We start from the raw sequence: 20,541 nt of genomic DNA on the forward strand, positions 1-20,541 counted from the left end.
ACACAACTGAGAATTTCTCAAGGGCCAGCCCTTGGGCACTCCATGACCTCTTCTTCCTATAGAACTTCCTCCCAGGCTATAAAACAGAATGGGGTTTTAGAATACTGAGAAGAAGATAGAGACCTAGATCCAATGCAAAGATGGAAGAATCAATTGATGCTGAGAAAAAGAACAGCAAATGATCATGGCCCGGAAATCGGAGTGAAACTTTTACATAAAACACCGCCAATGGAGGATAAAAGGCAGCATCCAGGATATTCCGTGAACATCAGGAAACACAGATAATCAGAGAGTTCTGAACCACGAGATAAAGCTGATAAAAGTAAAATAATATAAAATTAAATGTTCCTGATGAAAAGATTGGAAGCAGACTGGATGAAAAGTCCAGGAAGCTGGCAGAAACAGAGGATCCAAGTGATCAGAAAGAAAAAGACTAGAAAATAAGGAGCAAGTCCAAAGAGAGAAGGAAGAGTGATGGAACATGAAAAAGAGCTTAGGGAATCCATCGAATCCAGGAATGAAAATAGGTGCCTATTGTAGGAGACCTAGGGATGAGAGAAAAAAATAAAGTGCTGAACATGTCTTTGAGAAATCAGAGCTGAAATGGCTTTCATCTGGGAGCAGAAAAGAGATCCAGATTCAGAGGCACAGAGGACTCCCATCACTATCCACAGAAGCAGGGCACGAAAAGACATAGTGTCATTTCCCTGCAAAAGCTAAAATGGAGGAATTGCCATTACCCAAATATGCGCTGGAGCATAATTTGTCCATGGCCAAGTCCCTGACTTCAAGAGGACAAGCTATACCAGCTCTCGAATTAGGTCGGACAGCTAAAGCAACACCAGCCCAAGCCAAAATCCATATCCCCTTAATTTCTGAACAATGACAGAGCAGCGGCTCTTATCGAGAAAGAGAAGGTATTCAGAAGTCAAAGGTTGTGTCTGGGTGTTTGTCCATCAGTTCAGAGGTGGCCTTCAGCTCAACTCATGATCCCAGGGTCATGGAATTCTCTCTGGTCTCAGGTTACCTGCTCACGGGCAAGTCAGCTTCTCCCCTCTGGCTACACCACCTGATTGTGATCACTCTGTCTCTCTGTCAAATATGTGCATGTGCATCATTTGAAAAAAACATAAACCAAAACCAGTGTACAAGGATTGACTGTGGCCATAGGATGTTTTATTAAATTTAAACTTAGGTCCCTTTAAAATGCAGTGAGGTACAGAGCACACCCCACCATCCTAAAATGCCCAACCTTCACTCGGAGCTCCCTAGTTTATTCTCCTGTTCTTTGTCTTCCTGGATCTCATCACCAACCTGTAGCATCTGCTGTCTGTCACGCTGTAATGGCCTCTTGTTGACACATTGTTCATCGTCTCCTGGCTCCATTAGAACATGCCCATCTTCCACAAGAGGCACTGTTTGCTTATCCCAAGAAACCATTTGGGGGACGGCCATGGGAGGATTAAGGCAAGCTTGTGCTGCCACATCTCCATGCAGATCCCCGGAGGGTAGTTGCTCCACCCTGTGGGAATGTTCAAGATTCTTAAGATTATGAAGTCGGCCATGGAGAAGGTGAAACCAAAACGCTTCACAAACTGCCTTGGTGAGAGATCCAGGTGGCTCCTGCGGTTTAGGAGACTTGGGTTCCTCTTGGAACACCCATGACTACTCCAGCCAAGTGTAGATATCAGGCGTGGGTTGATGAGGAGTGGTTGCTAGGACATCAAAGCTTTGTGACATCACAGTTGCTGGATTCACTGAAGCAGCCATCCCTCTCCCATGACCTTGGAATCCTATGGCTTTAGGTAGGAAGCCTGGGAAGGACAGAAAAAGAGCCCTATGAGCCTGATCAAGAATGCAGGTTGTCTTGTGTGTCAATGTCCCGCTTCCCCTTTCTAGACAAAGATAAAAGAAAATAATGTTCTGTATACCATCCTTTAAGCCAACATTTCCCCAGAGACTGCAATGTGTTCCTATTTCCACTAAAATTTCTAGAGATCTCAAGAACCAATGAGGCCTCTTGGATATAAAAATCTCTCCATGGGTTTGTTCATCCTGTGGGTGAGAGAGTCCTTTCTCAATGTCTTTTCCCTATGGGTCAGTGATGATGAAGGGATGGAAAGTCCCTTTTCAAGGATAAACTTTAGGGCATGGATATATTGTGCTGTCTGTGTCCTCATCTCCTAGTGTTTTGAAACAGGAGTTTTAAGGGATTAGGGGTCTTTCTACCTGGTTTTCCCTTAAACACCTTTTCAAGTCTTCAAGGAAAGTGACTTTCTGCATCAGAGCTAACTCTTAAGGAAGAGGCCTGGACAGCACTCCTTGTCATTATTAGTTAACTCCACTTTTTGTGGTAATGGTTATAGACATGTTGAACAAGTCTCTTTAGTCAGAGCAAGGGGATGGCCTATATCCATGGCCTGCAATGTCCACATGAGAATAACTGTAAATTGAGCCACAGTATCTAGCACAATCTAGTGGATAAAGAAGTTGTGGTCCATCTTGGTAACAGAATATTCGTCAAGCATCAGGGAAGTTGAACCTCTGGTCCTTGCATTGACATGAATGTCCCATGACTGGGTAACGCAAAATGAAAAAGGCAAGCAGAAAAAGGGAAATATCATATGTTGTCTCTCATATGTGCCCCAGGACGAATACCATAATCCGTAATAAAATAAGAGAAACTGAAGTGGAAGAAGTCAGAGAAGGAGGAAATCCAGGAGTGACTCAGGACTTGAAAACCAAGCTGAGGGATACAGAAAAGAGAGACATGCAGGGAAGGAAGAAACTGCTTAATGGGTGTTCAGGAGTGGTGGCATATATTAGGAGAAGCACTAGGTCGTATATGGAACTAAAGCATCTGTGGATACTTAGTCTAAAACGGATGATGGATGATAGGCTGGCTTCCTCAATAGAACCAAACAATTCAAAGAAAAACATTTCAAAACAGATGAAGACACAGAAAGAAAAGGAAAGAATTATATTTTTTTATTTTTAATTATGGGAATGGCATGGAATTTGTTTCCTAAAATGTCCTTATCTGCACAAGGTCTTTATTCTTCTAAAGTAGAGTCTACCCACCTCATTCCATTTCCAGAATCAATGAGAAAAAATGGCATTGCTTGCACTACATGTCTAGAAGAGTTGCACAGGAAATGAATTTGGAGCTGGCCTTCTGTTTTTTGGCAGGTATTTGATTACTGCTCAAACTCTTTAGCCAATAGTAGAGAGCTCAGATTTTGTAGATTTCCTGACCTAATCTTAGAGCTGATATGGTCTTGGAATTTATCCTTTCCTCTCAGTTCTTGGATTAGCTAGCATAATTGTGTAGAAGAGTCTTTTAGGTTATTTTTTTCCTCTCTATCAGTTGTCATGTGGTTTCATACTTTCACCTGTGTGATTGTCTCCCTGTTTTATCCAGGTAACGGCTCCTCCAGTTTGTTAATGTTTTCAAAATTGACGTGTGAGTTCCCCTGTTTTTTTTTCCTTTGGTTTGCTTGTATTTCCTTTCATTAGATAATGATATGTATTATTTCAATTTTTGTGTTAACTTTGGAGTTCGTATTTTCTATTTTTTCCTTCTGGCGTCCAGTTAGGTTGCTTTTTTTCGGTGTCTTTAATTTTTGGAAATGCAACGCATTTAATCCCTTATTGTTTCCCCATAAAATATTTTGGCATCATCTCATAATTTTCTTGACTTTCCTTTGCTCATGGCACTTTATGATTTTCCTTTGGATGTTCTTTTTTTTGATTCCTTGCTAGTTCGCGAGTGTTATGTGTTTTCCACCTATTAGTGTCTGGCTGTGTTTCCCATTCGTAAGTGATTTCTTTCCGTTTTCATACCTTCATGGTCATAAGTATACAAGAGAGTATTTGAATTCTCTTCCATTAGTTACATATTGATTTTGACTTCAGCACACTATCTGTGATAGATAAAGTTAGGTCTACCTTTAGGAAGAACTCCTCTTATGATTCACAGAGACACAATCTAATGGTTGTATCCCCAAAACTCAGGTGGTCTAGAGAGATCCTGATGACATCTGTTATTCCTTACCACTTTTCCATCTGGTTGATCTGTCCTGTGCTGAAAGTGGATATCATAGTCCCTAGAAATATTGGATTGAGGTCCCCATATCCCTTCCTTTCTGTTCATATGCTTCCATGTTGGTGGTGTATATGTTGGTAAATCCTCCAAGTTTTTGTTGTTTTGATGCACCATCAAGTTTTGGGGGCCTCGTGCCTAGAAGGGGTTAACCCAATAGAGCAACAGTTCTTGGGAAACTCTTAATCCGAGGAGATTTACAGGTGGCAAGATAGAGTGACACCGTGTTCCCTGGTGATTGTTATGAGAACATTGTGAGGTTAGGCTTGTTGCCATTGAAGCTGCTCTCTCAAGACTAAGATAATAAGGATCCTGTGTTTTGTGAATATTGAGTTATGGCCTAAGTGTCCAAACAATGAAGGTCAAGGCTGTCTGATATCTCTGTATGGCCAGCTACTCTCAGGCCAAAATAGAAACTATCACCAGATGTACAGGAAGTGATTCCCTTACTGTGTTGTATAAATAAGACCTCTGCAAAATAAACTTTGGCACCTGCTGGACACATTTGCCTGTGTCCTTCCTATTCCCCACATTCCCTTTCTTCATTCTTCTACCCTTCAACCCTGCTCCCTCATGTCACGCTGGCCACGACAGGTGGCGCCCCAACAGGGACCTGAAGACCAGTGGCATCTCAGTTGAGGACTTTATATCAGGGAAGAGAATCCAGGTGATCTGGAACGACAGGAGTAAAATATGGGGACAGTTCAGTCAACCTAAGAGGGTCATTTTTTGCAGGCCCTGCAAGCTCTTCTAAAAGAGAGAGGGTCAGGAGCCTCTCACGAGACTCTTCAGGAATTTTTTGAGGTTGTTAGTGATTTATGCCCCTGGTTTCCTAAGGGAGGGAGTGCAAATCTTGAACTTTGGCACCATGTGGGTCAAGAAATTAAGAATCAAATTTTTGTTTACGGTGCTGCAACAGTTCCAGAGGGTACAATGAACCTCTGGTCCCAGATTAGGGACCTTTTGGACCTTAAACATTCTATTGATTTATTGTTTTTAAAATCTCATTCAGTGGGAGAAGAAGGTGAGGATTTTCTAATGTGCAGTTTAAGCCCTTCTCATGGCGGAGATTGCGTGATGGCATCAGCGCTGTCTCTCCCCTCTTTGGAGGAATTATTCAATAAAATTCTTATGTCTGAGAGTCTTCCCAGTGTAGTTTGTTTACCGCCCCCAGCATTGATAACTTCAGAAGATGATGAAATTGAAAAGGATGATGTTTATCTTGATGATGATAATGTCCTATGGTTCCTCTTCTCCAGCTCCATTGCACTCTTTTTTGATACACCGTGTAAACAGCTGGTACCGAATAATACTTTAGTGCCACAGTGTACTCATGTTGGGGTTAATACTACTCCCTCCTTAGGGGGTGAATCTACGATAAAATCGGCCTATAAAATCCCGGATACTGGATGGCAGGCGCCAAGTCATAAAGAGAAAGTAAGAACTAAACGTGCTGCTTTTCCTGTAATGGCAGCACAACAAGGTGCTCAGTTACTTTCTTTATCAGGAGTAACACCGTTACAGCGTGCTTTGTATCAAGCACAGCAAAAAGGGGAATTGTTGCAGAGTTTTCTGCATTCCCTGTTACTGGCAACCAGCAAGGACAAAGAATTTACACAGTTCTAAATTTCAAAGACTTAAAAGAAATTAAACCCGCCAGTGCTCAATATGATCCTACTGCTCCTTTTACTTTACCTCTACTAGATAATTTGGGAATGGAAGCTTTGTGTCCTGGTGATTGGAAGGTCATAGCTCATGCATGTTTATCAGGTGGAGATTTCTTTTTATAGAAGGCTAAATTCATTGAAAGAGCTAATGAAATGGCCTTGTATAATAGAAGAACACAGATTCCTATTACTTATGATATATTAGTAGGAGCTGGACCTTATTAGGATGTTGGCATTCAAATAGATTATTCAGAGATTGCATACCCTCAAATTAATGAATGTGCTCTGAAGGTTTGGAAGAGATTACCTACTATAGGGCCCAAACTGAGGAATATCTAAAATTCAACAGGGACCTGATGAGCCGTGTCAGGACTTTGTAGCCCCTCTCTTAAAGGCTGTAGGTAAGATTGTATTGGATGGTGAAGCTGGGACTATTATAGTCAAACAATTGGCTTATGAGAATGCTAACACTGCATGTTAGGCTGCTATAAGCCCTTGGAGTAAAACAGGCAGTTTAGAGAATTACATTCGATTGTGTGCTGATATCGGGCCTTCCTACATTCAAGGAGTTCCTATGGCTGTAATATTAAAAGTAATTTCCACTCAAGAAATGCAGCAAAACCTTATTAAATCTAAGGGAGGACAATTTAATAATCGAGTATGTTTTCAATGTGGAAAATTGGGACACTTTCATGCTCAATGCCCCCAATTATCTAAACGAAGGCAAAGTAAAGGTTTGCCTACTCCTCTAAATAATCAAAAGATTAAGCCTCAATCTATATGTCCCCATTGCCAGAGAGGTTATCATTGGGCAAATGACTGTCTATCCAAAACAGATAAATTTGGTCAACCCCTTCAGGGAAACTTCAAAATGGGCCCACTGCTGCCCCGCCAAACAATAGCATCCCTCCTACCACAATTCCCCAAGCAAACAGTGCAGACTTGCCCAGAGTCAACAAATTATTCTGAGGTACCCCCTCCAGTGCTGGACTCGACTTAGCCCCAGATGTTGCTGTTTACCTTGAGGCTGGGGAACCCTCTAAAGCAATCACTACTGGAATATGGGGCCCCTTGACAAAAGGAATTTCGGGACTTTTATTAAGCAATTCTAGCTGGACTATGAAGGGGTTAAATTTTCATCCTGGATTTATAGATGAGGATTACACAGGAGAAATTAAAATAATGATTTCCCTCTCTTCTGGGATCATGGCCTTGCAACCTAAAATATCTATAGCACAATTAATCTTGTTATGTGGAGTACAATCACAGAACCAAATAGTGAAACCTCAACGAGGGGAACAAGGATATGGCTCAAAAGATGCCTATTGGATGAGAATTATTACCTCTGATAAACCATTTTTGACCCTATATATCCATGGTCATCCATTTCAGGGCTTGATTGATACCAGAGCTGATATGTCAGTCATAGCACTCAAGGATTGGCCCTCTCAATGGCCCTTCAAAAGCACTACCACTCACATAAAGGGAGTAGGTAATGCATCAGCTCCAAAAATTAGCTCTAACCACTCACCTTGGCAAACTTCTGAAGGCCATCATGGAAATTTTCAACCTTTTATATTAGATATAGATTTGAACCTTTGGGGCAGAGATATATTATTTGTATGGGACTAGTGTTAGAGACACCTCCCATTCCTAAAGAATCAAAATCAACTAAAGTTATTCTTATGATGCACAGAACGGGGTATGAAAAGGGCAAAGGCCTTATCTAAAGAGAAGTTAGAGGCAGCAAAATTGTTAATGGATGAACAATATGCTCTTGGTTATCTACAGAAATCTACTCGTCCTTGGAATAGCCCAATATTTGTTATTAAAAAGAAATCTGGCAAATGGAGATTATTACAAGATCTCAGGGCAAGTAGTGCTGGGCTACAAACAATGGGAGCCCTGCAACCTGGACTACCATCTCCAACTAGTATTCCACTTGATCATTAAATGTTAGTTATAGATCTGAAAGACTCCTTTTTTATCATTCCGCTAGCCCCAGTGTATATTGATAGATTTGCTTTTTCAGTGCCAATTACAAATTTTTTAGAACCTCATGATAGATATCAAAGGACTTTTTTTTGCCTCAAGGGATGGCTAACAGTCCTACTTTGGGTCAACAATATGTTTCTCGGGCCCTGAGTCCTTTTTATAGAAGAAATATCAGAATCAAATATACTGTATACATTACATGGATAACATTTTGCTTTCAGCAAAAACTGAGATATCGTTGCAACAGGCTTTAAAAAATTTGTTACAGTTTTTGGATCTGTATGGTCTAGTTGTGGCACCATAAAAAATTCAAAGACAGCAACCTTTTGAATATCTAGGATATGTTATTCATAATAAGAAAATAAGACCACAAAACATCCAAATTAGAACACAGCATTTGACAACTCTTAATGATTTCCAAAAATTATTAGGTGATATTAATTGACTTCGCCCATCTTTATCCCTTACTGCTAAACAAGAACAACCACTATGTCAGATATTAAAAGATGATTCTCATCCAAGTTCACCATGGCAACTAACTGAGGCAGCTAAAACTGCTCTATCTCTGGTAGAACAGGCTATCTCACAAGCACATTTAACTCAAGTTTACACAACCAATCAATATATTTGAATATATTATGTCCACAAATTTTACCTATTGCTATTTTGTGGCAATCTTCAGGAATTTTGGAATGGATTCATCTTGCCTTTCATTATTTAAAAGTTATGGTCCATATACACTATGGAGTATTATGCCTCCATCAGAAAGGATAAATACCCAACTTTTGTAGCAGCATGTATGGGACTGGAACAGATATTCTGAGTGAAATAAGTCAAGCAGAGAGAGTCAATTATCATATGGTTTCACTTACTTGTGGAGCATAACACAAAGCACGGAGGACATGGGGCGTTAGAGAGTTGAAAGGAGTTGGGGAAAATTAGAAGGGGAGGTGAACCACGAGAGACTCTAGACTCTGAAAAACAATCTGAGGGTCTTGAAGTGACGGGGGGTGGGAGGTTGGGGTACCATGTGGTGGGTTTATAGAGGGCACGGATTGCATGGAGCACTGGGTGTGGTGAAAAAATGAATACTGTTATGCTGAAAATAAATAAATTTTAAAAAGTTATCAATCCAACTTTACAAATGGTAGTACAATTGATAACCAAGGGACACACATGGTTGTTTCAGTTATTGGGGCAAGAACCTGACTTTATCATTGTGCCAATAATTACAAAAGAACAATTATCCAGTCTATAAATGAAAGATAGTGAATGGCAAGTTGCTTTGGCCACATACCTAGGACAGATTATATTCCACTTACCTAATAATAAACTTTTACAGTTTCTTAATCTGACTGCTGTCATTTTTCCTAGCCTTGTCGAGACAACCCTTATTATTCATGCGCCGACTGTTTTTATAGATGCAAATAAAACTGGAGACATTGGAATCATTTTCATTTCCACCTTACGTTGTACTAGTAATAAACTACATTATAAAACCTCTTCCGTGCAGCACTCTGAATTAAAAGCCTTCCAATATGCTTTTCAATATATACACAGTCAATATGTGGCTAAAACAATTTCTCGATGAATCTCTGCATTTAATCTTAGCAATGATAAAAAATTAGATCACTTATTTTCACAGATTCAACATTTACTGACAACCAGAACTGAATCTCTTTTCATTTTTCATATTCATGCTCACACAGCCCTTCCAGGTCCACTTTCCGAAGGTAATGCTCTAGCAGATGCATCAACTCATGCTGCTATTTTTACTCCCTTAGAAAAAGCAAAGAAAAGTCACAAAATGTTTCACCAAAATGCACAAGCATTACAAGGGAAATTTAAGATTGTCATAGAACAAGCTGGACAAATTGTTAAATCATGTCAAACCTGTCCAACTTTTTGTACGCTAACTCTTAATTCTCTTTGGCAGATGGATATTACTTTATATAAAACCTTTGGTCAGTTATCATATTTGTATGTTTCTATGGAAACCCTTTCAGAATATACTTTTGCTACGGCACATTCAGGAGAAGCTTTTACAGATGTGCAGAATCATTTTTTTTTCAGGCATTTGCACACCTGGATCATTATGACTGACAATGGTTCTGAATACACTTCTATGGCCTTTTAAAAATCCTGTTCTACTTTCCACATTGCTCATTCTACAGCTATTCCGTATAATTCTACAGGTCAAGCCATTGTGTGTAAGTCATGCTAGTCTCAAACCTAGATGTCCATCAACAGATGAATGGATCAAGAAAATGCGGTATATATACACAATGGAATACTATACAGCCATCAAAAAAATGAAATCTTGCCATTTGTGACAACATGGATGGAACAAGAGTGTATCATGCTTAGCAAAATAAGTCAAGCAGAGAAAGACAAGTATCATATAATCTCCCTGATATGAGGAAGTGGTGATGCAACATGGAGGCTTAAGTGGGTAGGAGAAGAATAAATGAAACAAGATGGGATTGGGAGGGAGACAAACCATATGTGACTCTTAATCTCACAAAACAAACTGAGGGTAGGTGGTGGGAGGGAATTTGGGAGAAGGGGGTGGGATTATGGACATTGGGGAGGGTATGTACTTTGGTGAGTGCTGTGAAGTGTGTAAACCTGGTGATTTACAGACCTGTACCCCTGGGGATAAAAATATATGTTTATAATAAATAAAAAATTAATTTAAAAAAAAAGAAAGGAAAACTGTAAACATAAAAAAAATGCTCTGAAAAAATTAAAAAAGAGGTGGAAATCTTACAGGGTAAATTTAAATATAAACCTCATGTTCATTTAGCTCTAGCTTTATATGTTTTAATTTTTTTTGAATGTAGATACTATGGTGAACTCTGCAGCTGAGCACTTCTGGACTCCTGATTTATCACCACTTCCATATGCCAAGTGGAAGGATCCCCTCACTCACATGTGGCGTGGGCCTGATCCTGTCCTTAGGAAGGGTCAGGGTTTTATTTGTATTTTTCCACAGGATGAGGAAGCGCCACGCTGGCTCCCGGCAAGAGGGGTACGATTTCTCCCTGATAAAGTGGAAGATGGCCAAACTTCGGCTGAGTAAGCCCAGGAGATGATGTTCTCGACGTCAAGCAACATCTACTTGGGGCACCATGAAAGCCCTTTTTTCAGGGGCTGTGGCGTTAGTAAAATCCACAGATAAGCCTGTTACCCCAACCAATTTGTTCTTAGCATTTATTGCTTTGTTAACTGCTGCCTCAGAGACTCACCCTTATTGGGCCTACATACCCGATTCACCTACTTTTCAGGCGGATACTTGGAGTGATCCGTCTCCAAGGATCCAGACAAATTTTACCTGGGTTTTTAGAGGCATAAGTGATAGTGTCTCACTTGATACTGCTGCTCATTGATTTAATTCACGGGACTCACCTCAGGCCCTCCCATTTGTTTTCAGTTTCCCCGAGATAATCAACAACCAGTATGGGTGCCTGACTGTTTCTAAGTCCTCACACACTTTAAAATACTTAAATGGTTTCAGCATGAATTATGATGAGGAGGCAGAGACTTCCATAGCTAAACCAGGAGCTAAGGAAGAACACTGGACCCTGCTGGAAGTACAATCAGGAACTTTTCCCATTCATCTGGTGGTCAGGATGACTCCTTTAGATCATCCTTATTGTGCTACTTCTAGTACCTGGCGCACCAATTCATCTCCGTGGGTAGAATGTTTGTAAAGACATCCATAGGTTCTTACTCCCCATGTCATTATCACTGATGTATCTATTACTGATTGATCTAAGAGCAAAAGTCTTAACTCCCAAATGTCTCAGATTGCTGTTATTGATTCTCTTAATGTTCATCTTAATGCTATTTCTGATAGCATGTTTTCTACACCACAGGGTATTAAAGGTTTGGAAGCTTGTGGCTGCTATGGGACCTGTTACCACAAATGCACCTCTGTCTGCTTATTACCCAGGAACTGGAAAGCTGACAAAGAGCTTGTGTCCCTTGACCATCCTATTGGTTGTTGGGGCAGGAATAATATCAAGATATACAGTTAATGGAACTATTATGTATAAGTTTCGCTGTCCTCACTGTATATTGACTAATTGTTTGCTTGCTTTCAGTTTACATAGGTCTGATCAGCCTACAGTGTTATTTTTAGCTATGCAGCCGCCTTGTGTTTTATTGCCTGTAGAAGTTACAGGACCTTGGTATGCTAACTATGGATACCAGTTCACTTTGGAATTAGAAAAACAGTTAGGTGAACACGTCGATTTGTTGGGTTACTTATAACAGGTATTACTTATAACAGCCACAGCCACTGTCTCTTCTTTGGCTTTATCTCAGAGCCTTCACACTGCAAAACATAATACTTTGTCTCAAAATATATCTCATGCTTTATCCAATCAGGAGACCATTGATATAAAGATATTGAGTAGACTAGATGGCCTTAAAAAAGCAGTAGAATATTTTGGAAATCAATTATCTTTGCTCTGGACTCAAAGGTCATTGATATGTCAAGGAGTTATCAAATTATGTGCAATGCCCTTAACCGCGGGTAAACACTCCTTGGAAAATGTTCAGAGACATTTGTGTGGCATCTGACATCATACCAATTTGAGCCTGGACCTGGCTGAGCTACAATCACAGATTAATGCTATCGGACAATCACACTTGGACATCATAGATCCTTTTAATATTGCTAAAGTATTCCTGAAAGCCCTCAGGGGGGTTAATCCTGGGAACATTTTATAATATGAGGCAATTGGCAAAAATTCATTTTTTCTTATGCCTTGGTAAGAATCTGTGGTACCTTTGGCAGACAGTGAAAAAAGTAGTAGTATCTTAGAACTCCAGGCTTGCCTTCATCCATGAATACAACTGGAGGATGACCACAATAACTCCACCTTGGTGGAAATTGACCTGAAGCATACAAAGTAAACTCCACAGAAAAAGAGAGTAGAAGTCACAGAGACTATGGGAAAAGATTGGAGACATGGCACAGGGGAGATGTGGGCAGTTGGTGCGTCAGAGGGAATTGAGCCAATGCAAAAGACAAAGGCACAGGAGAGAAGAGCACATTGGAAATCCACATAGAGCCTGTTTCCCAATGGCATTGGCTGTGACCAGCATAGGGTCTGAAGGGCAAGAGTTCTTGCCAACAAAGGGTCTTGAGGCCTGGAGATTTCAGATCACCAGGTTTGGCAGACATCGACTTGAGAAGACATCAACAAGCAACCAGGTGCAGACAACCTGGAAACTACGATCAGAGACAATACCATGAGAGACAGTGGGATGATCATGGGTTCTGGCATTGCATCCGTAAGAGGCAGTGTTAATGGAGATGACTCTACGTGGACCCCAAAAAATTTGAAGCTCTTGCACCAGCAGCATCAAAACCGAGCTACTGACCAAATACAGGATAGTGAGCACATTAGCTGCCTATTCTAGAAACACGATATTCCTGCAGTGGAACACGTGGGGGACTACCTTTCTCAGTCCAAGTTGCTCTGTCCCAAGAGAACAGACTCTCCCTATGGAACTAGAAGAAAGCCCTCCTACATGTTCTTTCCTGATCACAGCATTCTGCAGGCATTTGTTCTGTTGCATGGTTTGAACATCTCCTTTCACAGGCACACCAGAGCCCACCAAGCTAAACCTCAGTGTATTCAGCCTAGACCCCAAACACATAAATGGCAGACAAGGAGAGCCTTGTCAGATGACTGGCCTCAAAGACAGGGGACAGCCACAACACAACAGAGGGCATGTGTCACACATGTGCACATACACACACACACACACACACAGACACCAGAGACTCCCTCTCGGGCCAGCCCTTGGGCATTCCATGATCTCTTTTTCCTAAATAAATTACCCTCTGGCTAGAAAACAGATTGGCTTTTCGAATATAGAGAAGAAGAAGAGTCCTATATCCACGGCAAAGAAAAAGAATAAATTGAGCTGAGGAAAAATAACAAGAGATTATCACGGCCAGTAATCGGAGTGAAACCTCTACATATAACACGCCTGATGGAGGATGAAAGCAGCGGCCAGGATACTCTGTGTACATCAGAAAACACAGAAGGTATCAGGGAGATTCAAGAACCACAGAGATAAAACTGATTAAAAATAAAATAAAATAAAATAAAATACAGTAAAATTCCCGATGAAAAGATTGGTAGCAGACTTGAAGCAACATCCAAGAAGCTGGCAGAAGCAGAGGATCAAGTTAGTGACCCGGTGTAAAAAGACTTGAAAATAAGGAATCAAATCCAAAGAGAGCAGGAAAAATGATGGAAGGTTACAAAAAGCTTAAGGAAGTTAGCCATTCTGACTGGTGTGAGGTGATATCTCATTGGTGTTTTGATTTGTATTTCCCTGATGCCGAGTGATAGGGAGCACTTTTTCATGTGTCTGTTGGCCATCTGGATGTCTTCCTTGAGAAATGTCTGTTCATGTCCTCTGCCCATTTCTTGATTGGATTATTTGTTCTTTGGGTGTTGAGTTTGCTAAGTTCTTTATAGATTCTGGACACTAGTCCTTTATCTGATATGTCGTTTGCAAATATCTTCTCCCATTCTGTCAGTTGTCTTTTGATTTTGTTAACTGTTTCCTTTGCTGTGCAAAAGCTTTTGATCTTGATGAAATCCCAATAGTTCATTCTTGCCCTTGCTTCCCTTGCATTTGGCGTTGTTCCTAGGAAGATGTTGCTGTGGCTGAAGAGGTTGCTGCCTGTGTTCTCCTCAAGGATTTTGATGGATTCGTTTCGCACACTGAGGTTCTAAATCAACAAGACAGGAAATGACAGATGCTGGCGAAGATGCGGAGAAAGGGGAACCCTCCTACATTGTTGGTGGGAATGCAAGCTGGTGCAGCCACTCTGGAAAACAGCATGGAGGTTCCTCAAAATGTTGAAAATAGAACTGCCCTATGACACAGCAATTGCACTATTGGTTATTAACCCTAAAGACACAAAGGTAGTGATCCAAAGAGGCACGTGCACCCGAATGTTTATAGCAGCAATGTCCACAATAGCCAAACTATGGAAAGAACCTAGATGTCCATCAATGGATGAGTGGATCAAGAAGATGTGGTATATATACACAATGGAATACTATGCAGCCATCAAAAGAAGTGAAATCTTGCCATTTGCGACAACATGGATGGAACTAGAGCGTATCATGCTTAGCGAAATAAGTCAAGCAATGATAATAACTTTTGATGGTTGATTCTACTGCCTTGGTGTTCGGTGTGATCTCTCCCTTTTCATTCATAATTTTATTAATTTGGGCTTTCTCTCTTTTCTTTTCAATTAGTGTGGCCAATGGTTATCGATCCTTTTGGTTCTATCAAAAAAACATCTTCTAGTTTCTTTGATACATTCTCCTGTATCTCTGATTTCTACCTCATGGATCTCAGATTTAATCTTGATTATTTCCCTTCTTCTGTGTGGAGTTGATTTGGTTTGTTGTTGGTTATCCAGTTCTTCAAGGTGTTGAGACAGCTGCTGTATTCTGTATTTTACAATATTTTTTGAGGAAGGCTTGGATGGCTGTGTATTTCCTTTTTAGGACTGCCTTTGCTATATCCCATAGGTTTTGTAATGAAGTGTCTTCATTATCATTGGTTTCCATAAATTGTTTCACTTCTACTTTGATCTCCTTGTTGATCCAAGCATTCTTAAGCATTCTTTAGCATTCAGGTGGTTGAGTACCTTGTGATTTTTCCTTGTGATTGAGATCTAGTTTAAAAGCTTTGTGATCTGAGAATATGCAGGGGAAAATATCACTATTTTGATATCAGTTTAGTCCTGATTTGTGACCCAGTATGTGGTTATTCTGGAGGAGGTTCTATGTGCATTTGAGAAGAATGAGTATTCTGTTGTTAGGGTGGGATGTTCTGTATATATCTATGAGGACCATCTAGTCCAATGTGTCATTCAATGCTCTTGTTTCCTTTTTGATTTTCTGCCTGGATAATCTATTTCTGAGAGAGGCGTGTTAAGATCTCCTACTATTAATATATCCATATCAGTATGCCTCTTTATCTTGATTAACAGTTTTCTTATGTAATTGGCTGCTCCCATATTGAAGGCATACATATTTACAATTGTTAGAACATCTTGGTGGATAGTCCCTTTAAAAATGTTGCAGTATCTCTGACTACAGTCTTTAATTTAAAATCTAATTTATGTAATATGAGAATTGCTACCACGGCCTTCTTTTGAGGCCCATTGACATGAATGATTCTTCTCCATCCCTTCACTTTCAGTCTGGGTGTATCTATAGGTTTAAAATGGGTCTCTTGTAGACAACATATGGATGGGCTCTGTCGTTTTATCCAATCTGCAACCCTGTGTTATTTTATAGGTGCATTTAGACTATTCACTTTGAGAGTGATTATTGATAGATACATTTTTATTGACATCGTGTGATCTTTGAGGGCTTTCTTTCTGTAGATTATCTCTATATTTCTCTTCAATGCTCTTCTTAGGATTTTTCCTCTTTTGTAGAATCCCCCTTAATATTTCATGCAGTGCTGCCTTGGTGGTGGAACAGTCTTTTATGCCTTGCCAGTCATGGAAACTCTTTATCTCTCCGCCAATTTTGAATGTCATTCTTGCTGGATAAATTATTGTTCACTGCATGTTCTTCTCATTAAGTGCCCTGAATATATCTTACCAGCCCTTTCTGGCTTTAGAGGTCTCTGTGAACAGATCTTATTTTATTCTGATGGGCTTGCTCTGTAAGTAAGAAGCCTCTATGTACTAGTGGCTTTCAAAAGATTATACCTACAATTATGATTCCTCAGTCTGACTATCAGGTGCCTTGATTGTTTTTGTTTTGTTTTGTTTTGAATCTATAATCTTGGTTGGAGACCGATCGATCTCTAGTACCTGAATACTGGTTCCATTCTCGAGACTGGGAAAATTTTAATGAAGAACTTGTTCCACTATATCTTCTAGACTTCTTTTTTTCTCCTCGCTTTCAGGGATTCCAATAACTCTGAAGTTGGAAGGTTTCATAGCATCATTTATTTCGTGATTCTTTTTTCGTGGTTTCTAAGCTGTTTGTTCCAAGCATCCTCTTGATCCTTCCTCTATATCTGTTTGTCCTCTGGATCACTAATTCTATCTTCTGTCTCAGTTACCCTAGCTTTGAGAGTATTTATATTAAATTGGAACTCAGTGGTAGCTTGTGAACCTCATCCCTGGTAGGTTTTAGCACCTCCCTAACATTTTGAACATCCTGTCTGGTTGCTTTCAGCTCGGTCCTTCTAAATTCCATTTTGTCATCCATGGATTTCTCCAACCTAGCTATTGCCTGGATAATTGTTCTCCTGAATTCTCTTTCTGATATATTGTCTATGTTAATAGCTGTTAGCTCTGTTGCAGAAAGTCCATCATCTGTATTTTTCTTCTCTTGGGCCTTTCTTTTCCTAGTCATTTTGGTGAGAGATGACTGAACAGATATAGCTGGATGTATCAATCATGGTGCAGTCAAGGTGCACCCTGGATCACTTATGAGCTATTAGGATTCCCCACACAAGTGAGAGAAAAAAGAAAAGAAAAAGAAAAAAAGATGAGAGGGAGAGAGAGGAAAGAAAGGGAAGATGAAAGAGAAGGTTCAGCCCAAATGGTCCCCATGGTAAGATTTATGAGGTATATAAACAAAAACAGACAAACAAAAAGACTGATAAAAGTATATAATAAGAGAAAAAAATATGCAAATAAAGGAAGAATCTCTTTGAAAAGAACCCAAAGTGTAAGATTTATATACTATGAAGACAAAAACAAAAACACAGAAACAATGGCAGAAGGAAAAGATGGGAGAGTGGTTATAAATTCTCAGTATGGGTGAGGAAGGTTGTTCTGATTCTTCCTGGATGTATCTTGACATCTTTGTTAAAGGATTCATCTTTTCTAAGATAAAGGGGATTAAAGATTGGTTTAGCTATAGGGATAATATTGATTGGGGAAAGGGTATTACTTTGAAATTTAACTCTATATGAATATTAGAAAATAAAAATAAGAGAAGAATAAACAAGACTAAATTAAAATAAAATAAAAACAAGAAATTCAAAAAATAGAAATGAAAAGGAAAACAGAGGTGTATGTAGTTCAGGTTAGAAGATTATTAATGAATTTGATGTACTGGACAGCTCACTGTGATGGTAACTATGTTAAAAAATTATTTATATTAAAAAAAATGAGCCAGAATAGTGGGAATAAATTAAAAATAAAAGTTGTCCTATGAAATAGTGGTGGTTATTCTTTTGTAGACTTTTTTTTTCTTTACTGGTTTGGTTTCTGTGGGAGGGGCCTGCCACGGAAGTTTTCAGTCAATGATACTCCCTGAGTTAATTCCTCCAGTCCCCCTCAATGGAGTGGGCTCTGAGGAAATCGTTTTTTTTCTGGATTTTGTTCTCTAGTGGTTTAATGTTTGATCACTATTATTTTTCCTTTTGTATTGACCACATTTGATGTTTTTTGTAAGTTTAGAGGAAAGCAAATTGCACCCTGAACTCCCTCTCAGAGAGAAGCCTCAGTGTGGCTGCAGAGCCCATATAAATTTTCCCTTGGCCGCCGGCAAAGCAGGTTCCAAGTCGTGGTCCCTGGGTGTGCAGGATCTTTCGCTTATACCCAAAACCATGGCAGCGACCGGTGTCTGGGCTTGTTCAGACACAAGCAGCGATCGCACACTGAGATTTTCCTGATGGCCTGGGCTTGGAGTGACTGTTCTTTCTGGGTCTAAGAGCACCAGGTGTGCACTCTTAGATGGAAGTCTCCTCTTTCAGAGGAAGATGTGGGTCGTGCTCGCATCTCAGGCTCTGCAAAGAGGGCACAGGCTGGGCCTTGGTGCACCTCTCATAGGGGAGAGATTGTGGCGTATGTCTTAGGCTCTGAAACAATGGCACAGGTCAAAGAGTGCTAGCTGGGCCTTAATACATCTCTCAGGGGAGGTTGAGGGGTTCGCATCTCAAGCTCTGTAGCAGGGCTCGTGCATTCTGCCATCTGGCATGGCTCCCATTCCTTCACAGGATCCAGACCCCACACAATCTCGGCATGCTGGTGGCTCAGGGAACAAGGCCTGGTTTCTCCACCCACACTGGCTCTGTGCCCTGGGACTGGGGACTTAAGCCCCTTTTCCTAGCTGCCCCGATTCCCACAACCCTCCTCCCCACTATCCTTTGCTCTTTTGGAGTGCTTTGAACCAGTCTCCAAGTTAATCCTGGTCTCCAGACGCAGGGCACTCACGGATTGGGGTATTACTTTCCAACCGGTCACCTCTGGAGGCTCCCCACCATCTTCCAATATCAGTCAGCACTTCTCATACCACTTTTCCTGCCCACTGGTGACTTCTGCCCCTGTAGAGATCTAGATGTGTATAATTCTAATCTTGGGCTGATATCATGGGTGATCGAAGTTCTTTGGTAGGTAATCAATTGCTTTAGGGTACAGGTTGAAACGGCGCCTCCTCCTACTTCCCTGCCATCTAGCCCCCTCCATAATCCGTTTTTGACAGAGTATTCAAGGATGCTTTGGCTCCATATAAGATCTAGTGCTCATTCTAATACCACCACGAATCCTCAATACCAATTATCCTCTTCCCTCATTCCCTGCATTTCTATATTTTCTTTGTTCTCAGAGTCCTGAGTCACACACAGTTTGACTCCTTCTCTGACTTCTTCCCTTTCAGTTTTTCTTGCCTTACTAAGGGTCATGGCATTCCTCCTGGGGCACATACGAGAGAAGCCATATGATATTTTTATTTGTCTCTTGCCTTTTTCACTTTGCATCACTCAGTCCAGTGGCATTCATGACAATGCAAGTACCAGGGGTTCATCGTCCCTGATGGCTGTGGAATACTGTGACCAATAGGCCCACTGCTTTTTTTATCTACTAGTCTTTGCAAGGACATTGAAGCTCAATCCACAGTTCTGCTTGATTGAAACACACAGGCCATCGATATAGGCTGTTCCTTTTCCTCTGATTAAAGAGATGTGGTTAACATGGCTATACCCATTACCACAGAAGGTAGAGTTAACTAGTTGACAAGGGTTCCTGTCCAGGGCTCCTCCTTAAGAGTTGGTTCTCATGCAGAATGTTACTCTCGTTGAAGCCTTTGCAAAGGTGTTTAAGGTAAAGCCAGATAGACAGAGCCCTAACCCCTTATGACACATGTTTCAAACACTAGGGCATGAGGACACAAAAAGCACAATACATCCATGCCCTAACATTTTTCCTTCCCATTCCTTAGTCATCTCTGACCCATAAGGAAAATACGTTGAGAGGGACTCTCTCACCCACAGGATGACAAACCCCACAGATAGCAGTTGATTCTCAAGAAGCCTCACTGTTTTTTGATATCTCTAGAAATTCCAGTGGAAATATGAAAACCTTGCCGTCTCCAGAGAAAAGTTGGCCTAAAGGATGGTATACCAAATGTTCTTTTCTTTTCCCTTTGTCTATAAAGGCGAAGTGGGACATTAACACACAAGACAACCTGAGTTCTTGACCAGGCTCAGAGAGCCCTTTTTCTGTCCATCCTGGAGCTGCCTACCTTAAGCCATAGGACTGAATGTTTCTGAGAGTGGGACTGCTGCTTCAGTGAATCCAGCTTCTGTGATGTCACAAAGATTTGAAGTCAAAGCAACCACTCCTTATCAACAGACAGTGGATGTTTCAGGTTGGTGAGGAGATACAGGAAGACCAAGAAGAGGATAATAAACAATTGACCTCCGATCAAAGGTCTGGCATAGCGGGATGGTGGGAGGTGCTCTGTACTTGGCTGT

This window comes from Mustela nivalis (genome assembly GCF_964662115.1).
Source record: "Mustela nivalis genome assembly, chromosome: Y".
Lineage (NCBI taxonomy): Eukaryota > Metazoa > Chordata > Mammalia > Carnivora > Mustelidae > Mustela > Mustela nivalis.